Consider the following 14700-nt stretch of genomic DNA (forward strand, 5'->3'; position numbering starts at 1 on the left):
GGAGAGAGTTTCCATATCACCAGGATTCTACAAACAGTGGAACACAGAGTCTGAAGTTTTGGAGCTCAGTGCCTGGTGCTGTTCTAGTGAGGAAGTAGGGTGAATCCCCAGGAGCAGGCAGCAGGGTCTAAGAGGTCCACGTGCCACACAGGAGAAGTGGTTCCCCTGCTAGGAGGGCATTTGGTAGAGGCCCTATGGCCTCCCCACAGGCAAAGGTTCTAGCGGACCCTAGAGAGCACCCACGTTTGCTGGTATTGGGACAAAGACACCAGAGTGTGGTGAAACCTGGCGCTGGCTGTGTATTGTGGTTTGCCATTAATCTCTGCCACTGCAGGATCCCACAAATGTTTTCTGGGGCAAGCTTGCACCGGCCATTGCTCAGTGATACCCTCCCCCAGAGAGTTGGGGGTCCAACCCACAGGAGTCTCTGAAGTGTGGGGTTTTGAAACACAACCCGATCTGAGGCAAAACTCTGGAGGGAAGTGCTCCCTGGCAGGGGGATGGCTTGGACATAGACAGGGTAAGGGCGGGAGTGGATGGAAGCCTGAGACAAAGGAGGGATGTGTGATTGCGGGTCAATGAGACCACAAAGTTCCTGTGCCAGAGGCAGGGGAACCAGGTGAAGCCATTTCCACCTTTCCAGTGCATGCACATACATGCCACACTGATTCCACCCCAGTAAGCAGTGCCACCCAGTGGAGAACAGAGCCGTTACACCAAATTGTGCCCAACTGCACCCTCCAAGCACATCCCACACAAGACCAGCACAAATCACTCCACCTGCTTAGTATGCGGACTATAGAGGGCTTCATAGTGTCAGTTTTAGGGGAAACTGGATGTAACTTCATTTGGGTTTCATTCTGTTTGCTAGTTAGCTTACTTGTTTGTTTCCTTTGCTTTTGTTTTTGCTTAAATTGTTTTCTTTCTTCTTTCTTTTCTTTCTCTTTCTTGAATATAGAAAGAAAATTTTGTTTTTATTTTTTAATTTTATTTTTTAAGTTTTTTATTATATTTCATTTTCTTTTTTTATTTTATTCTGTTTTATTATATACATTTTAAAAAATTTCTTACCCTTTTTTTTCTTTCCTTTCCCTTTTTACTCTGTTCTATCAAACTTCTTTCAACAAGCAGACTAAACCACACCTAGGATCTAGCCTCCTTTATTTGATTTTTTGTGTTTTTTTTATTTAAAATTTTCTTTTTATTAATGTTTTTCTTCCCCTCAAATGACAAAATGAAGGAATTCACTCCAAAAGAAAGAACAGGAAGAAATGACAGCCAGGGACTTAACACAGACATAAGTAAGATGTCTGAACTAGAACTTAAAACCATGATAATAAGAATACTAGCTGGGGTTGAAAAAAAGCAAAGAAGACACCAGAGAATCCCTTTCGGCAGAGATAAAAATAAAACCTAGATAGGCAGAAATTAAAAAGGCTATAATCAAGATGCAATCTCAAATGTATGCCACGATGGCAAAGATGGATGAAGCAGAGCAGGGAATCAGCGATATAGAAGATAAAATTATGGAAAATAATGAAGCAGAAAAAAAAACAAAGGCAAAGGATCATGATACAAGACTTAGAGAACTCAGTGACTTATTAAAAAGGAATAACATCTGAATCAAAGGAGTCCCAGAAGATGAAGAGGACAGAACGTTTATGTGAGCAAAGTATAGCAGAAAACTCCCCTAATCTGGGGAAGGACACAGACATCAAGATCCAAGAAGCACAGAGAACTCCCATTAGATTCAATAAAAACCAAACATCACCAATGCATATCATAGTCAAATTCACCAAATACACAGACAAGGAAAGAATGATGAAAGCAGCAAGGGGAGAAAAGTCCTTAATGTATGAGGGAAGACAGATCAGGTTTGCAGCAGACCTATCCACAGAAACTTGGCAGGCCAGAAAGGAGTGGCAGGATATATTCAACATGCTGAATTAGAAAAATATGCAGCCAAGAATTCTTTATACAGCAAGGCTGTCATTCAAAATAGAAGGAGAGAAAAAGAGTTTCCCAGGCAAACAAAACTAAAGGAGTTTGTGACCACTAAACCGGCCCTGTAAGAAATTTTAAGGGGGACTTTTTGAGTAGAGAAAAGATCAAACAAAATGAGAAAGAGCAATAGCAACAAAGTCTAGAAAGGACCAGAGAACACCACCAGAAACACCCAACTCTACAGGCAACACAGTGGCACTAAGTTCATATCTTTCAGTACTCACCCTAAATGTCAGTGGACTTAAATGTTCCAATCAAAAGACATAGAGTATCAGAATGGATAAAAAATCAAGTACCATCTACATGCTGCTTACAAGAGACTCATTTTAGACCTAAAGACACCTGCAGATTGAAAGTAAGGGGATGGAGAACCATCTATCATGACAATGGTTGTCAAAGAAAAGCTGGAGTAGCCATACTTATATCAGACAAACTAGATTTTAAAATAAAGATTGTAACAATAAATGAAGAAGGTCATTATATCATAATTAAGGTGTCTATCCACCAAGAAGATGTAACAATTGTAAATATTTATGCTGCCAATGTGGGATCACACAAATATATAAACCAATTAAACACAAACATAAAGAAAGTCATTGATGATAATATCATAATAGTAGGGGACTTTAAGACACCACTTACAACAGTGGACAGATCATTGAAGCAGAAAATCAACAAGGAAACATTCTCTTTGAATGACACGCTGAACTGGATGGACTTAACAGATATGTTCAGAATGTTTCATCCTAAAGCACCAAGTACACATTCTTCTTAAGTGTACATGAAACATTCTCCAGAACAGATCACAAAATGGGTCACAAATCAGCTCTCAACACGTACAAAAAGATCGAGATCATACCTTGCATATTTTCAGACCACAACCCAGAAATGGACCCACAAACATATTGGCAAACTAATCTTTCATAAAGCAGAAAATAATATCCAATGGAAAAAAAGACAGTCTCTTCAGCAGATGGTGTTGGGAAAACTGGACAGCAATATACAGAAGAATGAACCTGGACCACTTTTTACACCATACACAAAAATAAGCTCCAAATGGATGAAAGACCTAAATTGGAGACAGGAAACCATAAAAATCCTAGATGAGAAAACAGGCAACAACCTCTTTGACCTCAGCTGCAGCAACTTCTTACTTGACATGTCTCCAGAGGCAAGAGAAAAATAAATTAGAGGCAAAAACAAAAAATAAACTATTGGGACCCATCGAGATAAAAACTTCTGCACAGTGAAGGAAACAACCGACAAGAATGGGAGAAGGCAGCCGACAGAATGGGAGAAGATGTTTGCAAATGACATATCAGATAAAGGGTTAGTATCCAAAATCAATAAGGAACTTATCAAACTCAACACCAAAAAACCCAAATAATCCAGTGAAGAAATGGGCAAAAGACATGAATAGACACTTTTCCAAAGAAGAAATCCAGATGGCCAACAGACACATGAAAATATGCTCAACATCACTCATCATCAGGGAAATACAAATCAAAACCACAACGAGATACCACCTCATACCTGTCAGAATGGCTAAAGTTAACTCAGGCAACAACAGGTGTAGGCAAAGATGTGGAGAAAGAGGAACTCTTTTGCACTGTTGGTGGGCATGCAAACTGGTGCAGCCACTCTGGAAAATAATATGGAGGTTCCTCAAAAAGTTAAAAATGGAACTATGCTACAACCCAGCAATTGCACTTCTAGGTATTTATCCAAGAGATACAGGAATGTTGTTTTGAAGGGACACGTGCACCCCAATGTTTACAGCAGCACTATTGACAACAGCCAAAGTATGGAAAGAGCCCAAATGTCCATCAATAGATGAGTGGATAAAGAGTATGTGGTATATATACACAATGAGATATTACTTGGTGGTCAACAAGAATGAAATCCCTTCATTTGCAACAACATGAATGGAACTAGAGTGTATTATGCTAAGCAAAATAAGTCAGAGAAAGACAAATATATGATTTCACTCATATGTGGAACTTAAGAAACAAAATAGATGAACATAGGGGAAGGGAAACAAAAATAAGGTAAAAACAGAGACAAACCATGAGAAACTCTTAAATGCAGAGAACAAACTGAGGATTGCTAGTGGGGTGTTGGGTGGGGGGATGGTCTGAATGGGCGATGGACATTGAGGAGGGCACTTGTTGGGATGAGCACTGGGTGTTGTACGTAAGTGATGAATCATTAAATTCTATTCCTGAAATATGTTAACTAACTTGGATTTAAATTTTACAAAAATAATAAAGTAAAAAAAAAAAAAACTAGAGAAACCTAAAAAAATGGAAAGGCATCATGTGTTCATAGATTTGGAAGACTTAGTATTGTTAAGATGACAATATTACCCAGAGTGATATGCATATTTGGTGCAGTCACTATCAAAGTCCCAACAATCCTTTTGCAGAAATGGAGAAGCCCGTCCTAAATTCTGGGTCAAGGGACCCAGAATAGCCAAAACAATCTGAAAAAGAACAGAGTTATAGCACTCACACTTCCTAGTATCAATACTTACTACAAAGCTATCATACTCCAAACCATGTGACCCTGGCATAAGGAAGACATACAAACCAATGGACTCGAGAGAACTGAGAACTCAGAAATAACCCTCAAATCTATGATCAATTGATTTTCGGGAAAGTAGCTAAGACCATTCAGTGAGGAAAGGACAGTCCTTTACCAAATGGTGCTGGGGTATCCACATTCAAAAGTATGAAGTTGGACCCTTTCTTTGCACCATGTACAAATATGAACTCAAAATGGATCAAAGACCTAAATTTAAAAGCTATAAAATTTAAAAATTAAACACTATAAAACTCTTAGAGAAAAAACATAGGAAAAAATCTTTATGAACTGAGGTTTGGCAATGGTTTCTTAAATATGAAACCAAAATTACAAGTGACAAAGAATAGATAATTTGGACTTCGTCAAAATTAAAAACTTTTGTACAAAAAGAGCACCTTTAAGAGAATAAAAAGACAACCCGTTGAATGGGAGAAAATACTTGCTAACCCTAACCCTAAGGGACAAATATCCAAAATATGTAGAGAATCCTTTAACTCAACAAGAATACAAAGGACTTAATTTTTTAAATGGGCAAAGGACTTGCATAGACATTTCCCTCCCAAAAGATATACAGATGGCCAATAAGCATGTGAAAAGATGCAAATCAAAACCACAATGAGATATCACTTCACACCTATTAGAATGGCTAAAATTAACACAAACTAGGGTTGGTTAAAATGTGGAGAAAGTAGAGCTCTAGTCCATCACTTGTGGGTGTGGGGAAATAGGTTTGAGAATTCCTTATACTTACATAAATGTGTTAAGAAAGTTTAGGGCAGAAAGTCACTGCCACAAGGTGAAAGTGCCCGAGGTTACCTAGCGAGATATTGTAATGGGATCATGGGTAACCTGTTATATCACCTGCAGGAAATTACTTTCCATCTGATGCCAATATACTATTGTGCTTTGATCACAAACTCCTCTTGCCCCCCAGATCCTTTGCTTCCTACACACACAAGTTAATGATTACTGTCTGATTGTTTTCTGAACGTTCACCACGTGTGTAAGGTCTTGTTTTCTTCACATTCACCACATGGGTAATATCTTGAGAGCCCAATAAATACAGAGATGAAACCCCTCTTCAGGGCTCTTGTCTCCTCCTGGACATTAGCCTCTGTCGTATTCAATTCTGCATCTATTCTCTTGATGGACAAGAGAGAACTCCAGACTCATAGTCTGTGACAGTGGGAATGTGAAATGGAACAGCTGCTGTGGAAAACAGTTTGGCAATTCCTCAAAAAGTTAAACATCGGATTACCTTATCATCCAGCAATTCCATTCCTAGGTATGTATCCAGAAACAAGGACTTAAACCGATACTGACATCACAATATTCATAGCAGCATTAGTCATAATAGTCAAAAGGGGAAAACAACCCAAATGTCATCAACAGATAGATGGGTAAACAAATGTGGTATTATATATACAACAGAATATTATTCAGCAATAAAAAGAACAAAGTACTTACACATGCTACAACATATTGGATCCTGAAAACATTATGTTAAATAAAACAAACTAGAAGGAAAGGACAACTATCATAATGTACCACTTAAATATCTAAAACAGGCAAATTCATAGAGACAGAAGTAGATTCAAGATTTCTAGGGGCTGGGAGGAGGAGGGAATGGCAGTTAGTGTTTAATGGGTACAGGGTTTCTGTTTGGGGCGATGAGAGGGTTTTAGAGATAGATAGTGGTGATGGTTACATGACATTGTAAGTAATAATAATAATAATGCCATTAAATTGTACACTTAAAAATGTTTAAAATGGCAAAATTTATGTTTTGTATATATATAGAGAGACATATACATTTTCTGATATATATAGAAACATATACATTTTCTTACAATATCGATTATATATATATATATATAATCACAATAAAAAAAGTTTGGGGATGCCTCGGTAGCTCAGTTGGTTAAGCATCTGACTTCAGCTCAGGTCATGATCTCACGGCTCGTGAGTTTGAGCCCTGTGTCAGGCTTTGTGCCAACAGCTCAGAGCCTGGAGCCTGCTTCATATTCTGTTTCCCTCTCTCTCTATCTCTTCCCCAGTCATGCTCTCTCTCGTCTCTCAAAAATAAACAAACATTAAAAAAAAAAAAAAAGCTTGTCTTTTAAGTTGGTGAGTACATTGTTTGGGAGTACGAAATAACTCACCCAGAGGACAAATATCATAATAGCTGTTTGCTTCTCGATTTATCCTGATTACACAGAATACATATTTGCCGTGAAATTGTAGTATGCTATTGTATCAAAACATTGATAATTAACCAAAATAGAAAAAATATATTGAATCAGCAATGGCATTATTTTTATCAACTGGTTGCATCTAAAGAAAAGCAAACTTTATTAGTGAAAAATGAGAAAATAGAAAGTTTTGTGTATATTCTGGGGAAATTTAAGGGCAGTTTCCAGAAGGTTAAATAGCCTGATTTATTTTATTTTATTTTATTTTATTATAATTTACTTATTTTTTTAATTTACATCCAAGTTAGCATATAGTGCAACAGTGATTTCAGGAGTAGATTCCTTAATGCCCCTTACCCATTTAGCCCATCCCCTCTCTCACAACCCCTCCAGCAACCCTCTGTTTATTCTCTATATTTAGAGTCTCTTATGCTTTGTCTCCTCCTTTTTTTATATAATTTTTGCTTCCTTTCCCTTATGTTCATCTGTTTTGTACCTTAAATTCCTCCTATGAGTGAAGTCATATGATATTTCTGTTTCTCTGACTAACTTTGCTCATTGTAATACCCTCTAGTTTCATCCATGTAGTTGCAAATGGCAAGATTTCATTCTTTTTGGTTGCCGAGTAATACTCCATTGTGTGTATATATATGTATGTACACATATATATGTATATATGTATATATATATATACATATATACATATATACATATATATATACATATATACATATATATATATATATATATATATATATATATATGCATGCCACGTCTTCTTTGTCCATTCATCCATCGATGGACATTTGGGCTCTTTCCATACTTTGGCTATTGTCGATAGTGCTGCTGTAAACACTGGGGTACGTGTGAAATGGCCCGATTATTTTAAATGACTGTGATAGTCTAAATAATAGCCCCAATCATATCCACATCCAAATCCCCGGAACCTGTAAATATGTTACCTTACACGGCAAGAGGGACTTTGCAGTTGTGGTTAAGTTAAGGGAAGATTGTCCTGAATTATCCGGTGTAACCAGGTAATCACAAGGGTCCTTCTAAGTGGAGGCAGGAGGGTCAGAGTGAAGAAAGATGAGATGAGACAACGGCCATGGCAGAGAAGGTGATGTGATGGCAGACACAGAGGCCAGAGTGATGCGGGGCCACACGCCAAGGAATGTGGGTGGCCTCTAGAAGCCAGCCAGAACAGGCAAGGAAGTGGGTCCTCCCTCTAGAACCTCCGCAAGGAAAGCTGCCCGTGGATCCATTTACACTTCTGATCCCTAGACCTGTACGATAATAAACTTGTGTTATTTTAAGCCACTAAGTGTGTCATAATTTGTTACAGCAGCCACACGATTAGTACGAGGACAGATTTTACTTCCAAAGTCATTGTTGCTTTTTCAAGGAACAGTTTTATCACAAGCACAATTTTTATATCACTCAGTTAAGATCATGGGTTTAGGAAGGACTGTTACCCTTGTTGAAGATAGTCCTGGAGATAATTCTACCATTTACAGTGCATTTGCCAACAAAGCATTGTGCTAAAAGCTTTGCATGCTTTATTTTAAAAGTCCTTACCACCTTTTCAGGTAGGTACTATTATCTCCTTTTATAGATGAGAAAAAAGTCTCTCACAAGGTAAAATTATTTAAGATCATACAGTAGTGGTGTAACTGAGCGTGCACTAAAAGAGAATAGACAGGAGCTCAGCTTTTTCTGCTTCTGGTGTAGATTAAAGACAGTTGTTACCAGTAAGGGAATGGAAGTCTGGGAGAAGAGAAAGAAGATGGAAAGAGATGTTGGGTTGGGCAGTTCCATGAATTCAGCATAGCATGGCTGTGGTTCACACGGGGAGATTAGGAAAGCAGGAAGCAACCAGCCGTATGTTGGGCATTTGAAAGTCAAATATTCACATACCTTAGATGTTCTCAAAAGAAAGATCCATTTTCTTACAATTTCTAGAAATAGAATGTTCTTGGTATTAAAACTACATAATGACATCGTTACATGGTACATTAGGCACAAGTGTTACTTGTTGAAGCTTTTTGTAATTGTTGCTGTTCATGTAATTGGAATATATATGTTTTGCAAACAACAGAAAACCTAGAGGACCTTCTTTGTTGTTGTTGTTTTTTTTAGTGTAATTAATTGTCAAATTGGCTAACATACAGTGTGTACAGTGTGCTCTTGGTTTTGGAGGTATATTCCCGTGGTTCATTGCTTACATGCAACATCCAGTGCTCATCCCAACAAGTGCTGTCCTCAGTGCCCGTCATCCGTTTTCCCTTCTCCCCCACCCCTCCATCCACCCTCAGTTTGTTCTCTGTATCTAAGAGTCTCTTATGGTTTGCCTCCCTCCCTCTCTGTAACGATTATTCCCCTTCCCCTCCCCCATGGTCTTCTGTTAAGTTTCTCAAGATCCATATATGATTGAAAACATGTGATATCTGTCTTTCTCCAACTGACTTATTTCACTTAGCATAATACCTTCCACTTCCATCCACATTGCTGCAAATGGCATGATTTCATTCTTTCTCGCTGCCAAGTAGTATTCCATTGTATGTATAAACCTCATCTTCTTTATCCATTTATCAGTTGATGGACATTTGATAGTTCTGCTATAAACATTGGGGTACATGTGCCCCTATGAATCAGCAATCCTGTATTCTTTGGATAAATTCCTAGTAGTGCCATTATTGGGTCGTAGGGTAGACCTATTTTTAATTTTTTGAGGAACCTTCACACTGTTTTTCAGAGCGGCTGCACCAGCTTGTATTCCCACCAACAATGCAAGAGGGTTCCCGTTTCTACACACCCTCACCAACATTTGTTTTTTCCTGAATTGTTAATTTTAGCCACTCTCACTGGTGTGAGGTAGTATCTCAATGTGGTTTTGATTTGTATTTCCCTGATGAGGAGTGTCATTGAGCATCTTTTCACGTGTCTGTTGGCATCTAGATGTCTTCTTTGGAAGTTTCTATACATGTCTTCTGCCCATTTCTTCACTGGATTATTTGTTTTTCAGGTGTTGAGTTTGGTAAGTTCTTTATGGATTTTGGATATGAACCCTTTATCTGATACATCATTTGCAAATATCTTTTCCCCTTCCATCGGTTGCCTTTTAGTATTGTTGATTGTTTCCTTTGCAGTGCAGAAGCTTTTTATCTTGATGAGATCCCAATAGTTCATTTTTGCTTTTAATTCCCTTGCCTCTGGAGACATGTTGAATAAGAAATTTCTGCGGCTGAGGTCAAAGAGGTTGTTGCCTGCTTTCTCCTCTAGGGTTTTGATGGTTTCCTGTCTCACATATCCATTTTGAGTTTATTTTTGTGTATGGTGTAAGAAAAGTGGTCTAGTTTCATTTTACTGCATGTTGCTGTCCAGTTCTCTCAACACCATTTGCTAAAGAGACTGTCTTTTTTTTCCATTGGATACTCTTTCCTGCTTTGTCAAAGATGAGTTGGCCATACATTTGTGGGTCCAATTCTGGGTTCTCTATTCTATTCCATTGGTCTATGTGTCTGTTTTTGTGCCAATACCATGCTGTATTAATGACTACAGTGTTGTAGTAGAGGCTAAAGTCTGGGATTGTGATGCCCCCGCTTTGGTTTTCTTCTTCAATATTACTTTGGTTATTCGGGGTCTTTTGTGGTTCCATACAAATTTTAGGATTGTTTATTCTAGCTTTGAGAAGAATGTTGGTGCAATTTTGATTGGGATTACATTGAATGTGTAGATTGCTTTGGGTAGTATTGACATTTTAACAATATCTATTCTTCTAATCCATGAGCATGGAATGTTTTTCCATTTCTTTGTGTCTTCTTCAGTTTCCTTCATAAGTTTTCTATAGTTTTCAGCATACAGATCTTTTACATCTTTGGTTAGGTTTATTCCCAGGTATTTTATGGTTTTTGGTGCAATTGTAAATGAGACTGATTTCTTGATTTCTCTATTTGTTGCTTCATTATTGGTGTTTAGAAATGCAACCAATTTCTGTACATAGATTTTGTACCCTGCGACTTTGCTGAATTCATGTATCAGTTCTAGCAGACTTTTGGTGGAGTCTTTTGGGTTTTCCATGTAGAGTATCACGTCCTCTGGAAAAAGTGAAACTTTGACTTCATCTTTGCCAATTTCGATGCCATTTATTTCATTTTGTTGTCTGATTGCTGATGCTAGGAATTCCAACACTATGTTAAACAACAGTGGTGAGAGTGGACATCCCTGTTGTGTTTCTGATCTCAGGGGGAAAGCTGTCCATTTTTCCCCATGAAGATGTTATTAGCTGTGGACTTTTCATAAATGGCTTTTATAATGTTTAAGTATGTTCCTTCTATCCCGACTTTCTATCCCGTTTTTATTAAGAAAGGATGCTGTGTTTTGTCAAATGCTTTTTCTGAATCTATTGACAGGATCATATGGTTCTTATCTGTTCTTTTATTAATGTGATGTATCACATTGATTGATTTGCAAATATTGAACCAGCCCTGCAGCCCAGGAATGAATCCCACTTGATCATGGTGAATAATTCTTTTTACATGCTGTTAAATTCGATTTGCTACTGTCTTGTTGAGAATTTTTGCATCCGTTGCATCAGGGGTATTGGCCTGTAATTCTCCTTTTTGTGGAGTCTCTGTCTGATTTCGGAATCAAGGTAATGCTGACCTTGTAGAATGAGTTTGGAAGTTTTCCATCTGTTTCTATTTTTTGTAGCAGCTTGAGAAGGATAGGTATTAACTCTACTTTAAATGTCTGGTAGAATTCTCCTGGGAAGTCATCTGACCTAGGACTCTTATTTGTTGGGAGATTTTGATAACTGATTCAATTTCTTCACTAGTTATGGGTCTGTTCAAATTTTCTATTTCTTCCCATTTGAGTCTTGGTAGTGTGTGGGTGTCTAGGAATTTGTCCATTTCTTCCAGGTTGTCCAGTTTGTTGGCATATAATTTTTCATAGTATTATCTGATAATTGCTTGTATTTCTGAAGGATTGGTTGTGGTAAGCCCATTTTTATTCATGATTTTATGTGTTTGGGTTAGAGGATATTCTTGGAAGTGAGAAGCAGTGATGCTTATAATGCTGCTTTATATATGAATACAATGAAACATTTTTTTAACAAATTCAAAAATTTTAAAGAGAGTGGATAAAAAATATTTGATGATTTGGGATGTAGATGAGGGATGGCTGGCTGCACGTGCACACACACACACACATATATATATGTATGTATATGTGTATATATATATATGTATGTATATGTATATATGTATGTATGCATTTTCTAAATTTTATTTTTTTAAATTTATATTCAAATTAATTAGCATATAGTGCAACAATGATTTCAGGAGTAGATTCCTTAATGCCCCTTACCCATTTAGCACATTCCCCCCTCCCACAACCCCTCCAGTAACCCTCTGTTCTCCATATTTAAGAGTCTCTTCTGTTTTGTCCCCTTCCCTGTTTTTATATTATTTTTGCTTCCCTTTCCTTATGTTTATCTGTTTTGTCTCTTAAAATCTTCATGTGAGTGAAGTCATATGATATATATAAAGACATATGTCTTTCTCTGACTAATTTCACTTAGCATAATACCATCCACATAGTTGCAAATGGCACGATTTTATTCTTTTTGATTGCCGAGTAATACTCCATTGTGTATCTATATTACATCTTCTTTATCCATTCATCCATTGATAGACACTTGGGCTCTTTCCATACTTTGGCTATTGTTGATAGTGCTGCTATAAATATTGGGGTGCATATGTCCTTTGAAACAGCACACCTGTATCCCTTGGATAAATACCTAATAGTGCAATTGCTGGGATGTAGGGTAGTTCTATTTTTAATTTTTTGAGGAACCTCCATACTGTTTTCCAGAGTGGCTGCACCGGCTTGCATTCCCACCAACAATGCAAAAGAGATCCTCTCTCTCCACATCCTCGCCAACATCTGTTGTTACCTGAGTTGTTAATGTGAGCCATTCTGACAGGAGTAAGGTGGTATCTCATTGTGGTTTTGATTTGCATTTCCCTGATGATGAGTGATGTGGAGCATTTTTTCATGCGTTGGTTGGCCATCTGGATGTCTTCTTTGGAGAAGTGTCTATTCATGTCTTTTGCCCATTGCTTCACTGGATTATTTGTTTTTTGGGTGTTGAGTTTGATAAGTTCTTTATAGATTTTGGATACTAACCCTTTATCTAATATGTTGTTTGCAAATATCTTCTCCCATTCTGTCAGTTGCCTTTTAGTTTTGCTGATTGTTTCCTTCGCTGTGCAGAAGCTTTTTATTTTGATGAGGTCCCGATAGTTCATTTTTGCTTTTGTTTCCCTTTCCTCCGGAGACACGTTGAGTAAGAAGTTGCTGTGACCACGATCAAAGAGGTTTTTGCCTGCTTTCTCCTCAAGGATTTTGATGGCTTCCCTTCTTACATTTAGGTCTTTCATCCATTTTGAGTTTATTTTTTTGTGTATGGTGTAAGAAAGTGGTCTAGGTTCATTCTTCTGCATGTCGCTGTCCAGTTTTCCAGCACCACTTGCTGAAGAGACTGTCTTTATTCCATTGGATATTCCTTCCTGCTTTGTCAAAGATTAGTTGGCCATACATTTGTGGGTCCATTTCTAGGTTCTGTATTCTGCTCCATTGATCTGAGTGTCTCTTCTTATGCCATGTTTGTTTGTTTGTTTTAAAGAAAAAGGCCCTTTCTTGATTCTTAAAGTTTGGACTGTTGACTCCAATGGAGTTTCTGCCCTCAGGTCAAATCCCAGGGATAAGAAGAATTGTGAGGCATCTGACCAAACAAAGAAAAGATAAAGTTATTATAGGATTTGGGGTAAGAGTAGAATTTGAGGGACATATAAATGAAGCAGCGTTTGGGTAGACTGAAAGCAGATCAGAGGTCAACATCAGGTCTGAGAAGGATCCACAGTCCTATTTCCATGGAAACTACAAAGTTAAGATAGATGCAGAGTGGTATATCCAGAACCCCCTTATCTTAAGCTCTGTACCTGGGTTGGGAATCTAATTTGATTCTCTGTGTCAAAGTGTCTTAGAATCTCCAGACAGAGTGGGATATTTTATTCTTAATGTAAAGTTTCAAATACCAAAGCTTCTAATAGTCTATAGTTTTAGAGAACAGAGTTTTTTTTAACAAGTCAGAAGACAGTAATCACTCAACAAAGACGTTGTTATGACACTTGTCCTTGGGAGAAATAGCATGTTCTTGGGAGAAGTTGCTTCCTGTAAACTTTGTGGCTGGCTTTATCCATGTATAGTATTCCAGCCAGGTAAGTGATGGAAGTGATTTTCACTATCTAAGCCCCTGCTAATGCTTAGCATAAAAGAGATAACCAGCCACGAGAGTGGAAAAGAACTTCCCAGGCAGGAAAGGGCAAGTGTGAAGGTTATGAACTGGAAAAGATCTTAACACATTCAAGAACCTATAAGCTAATACAATAGTAACACAGCAAATAATTAGAAATGAGATGGGAGAGATAGGCAGGGGTCAGATCTTGCAGGACGCTGTTAGCTTTATTAAGGATTTTGCATTGTATCAATGAGCAAAGAAACCATTAAAGGGATCTAATCGGAGAAATTACCTAACCTTGTCTTTCTAAGACGGAGAATGCATAGTGGAGGCAACTGGTGGAAGCTGGTGAAGACAGTGGTTTTTATTCGGGTGACAGCAGTAAAGGACACATATGGAGAGATTCGAGATCTGGGGAGAGCTAAGCTAAAAGGTCTTAGTGAGAGTTTGAATGTGTAGAAAAGGAAGAGGGAGGAGTTAGGAATAGTTTCCAAGTTCTGGCTGGAATATCCGAGTGGAAGGTGGTGTCATTAACGAAGATGTGGAAGGACGGGCTTCAAGGCAGTATTGACATGGCAGAGCGAGCACAGCTCTCTCTGTCTTCCATGTGTGTGA

The 14700-nt window shown here is 37.9% G+C and overlaps 1 long non-coding RNA gene across 5 annotated transcripts in view; it reads left to right on the forward strand.

The window, feature by feature from the left end:
* Positions 1-14700, forward strand: part of LOC109255400 (uncharacterized) — a 62226-nt gene that overhangs the window by 13194 nt on the left and 34332 nt on the right. The gene's annotated exons all lie outside the window — the stretch shown is intronic.

Source organism: Panthera pardus, unplaced genomic scaffold, assembly GCF_024362965.1.
Source record: "Panthera pardus isolate Hobbes unplaced genomic scaffold, ASM2436296v1 HiC_scaffold_22, whole genome shotgun sequence".
Taxonomy (NCBI): domain Eukaryota; kingdom Metazoa; phylum Chordata; class Mammalia; order Carnivora; family Felidae; genus Panthera; species Panthera pardus.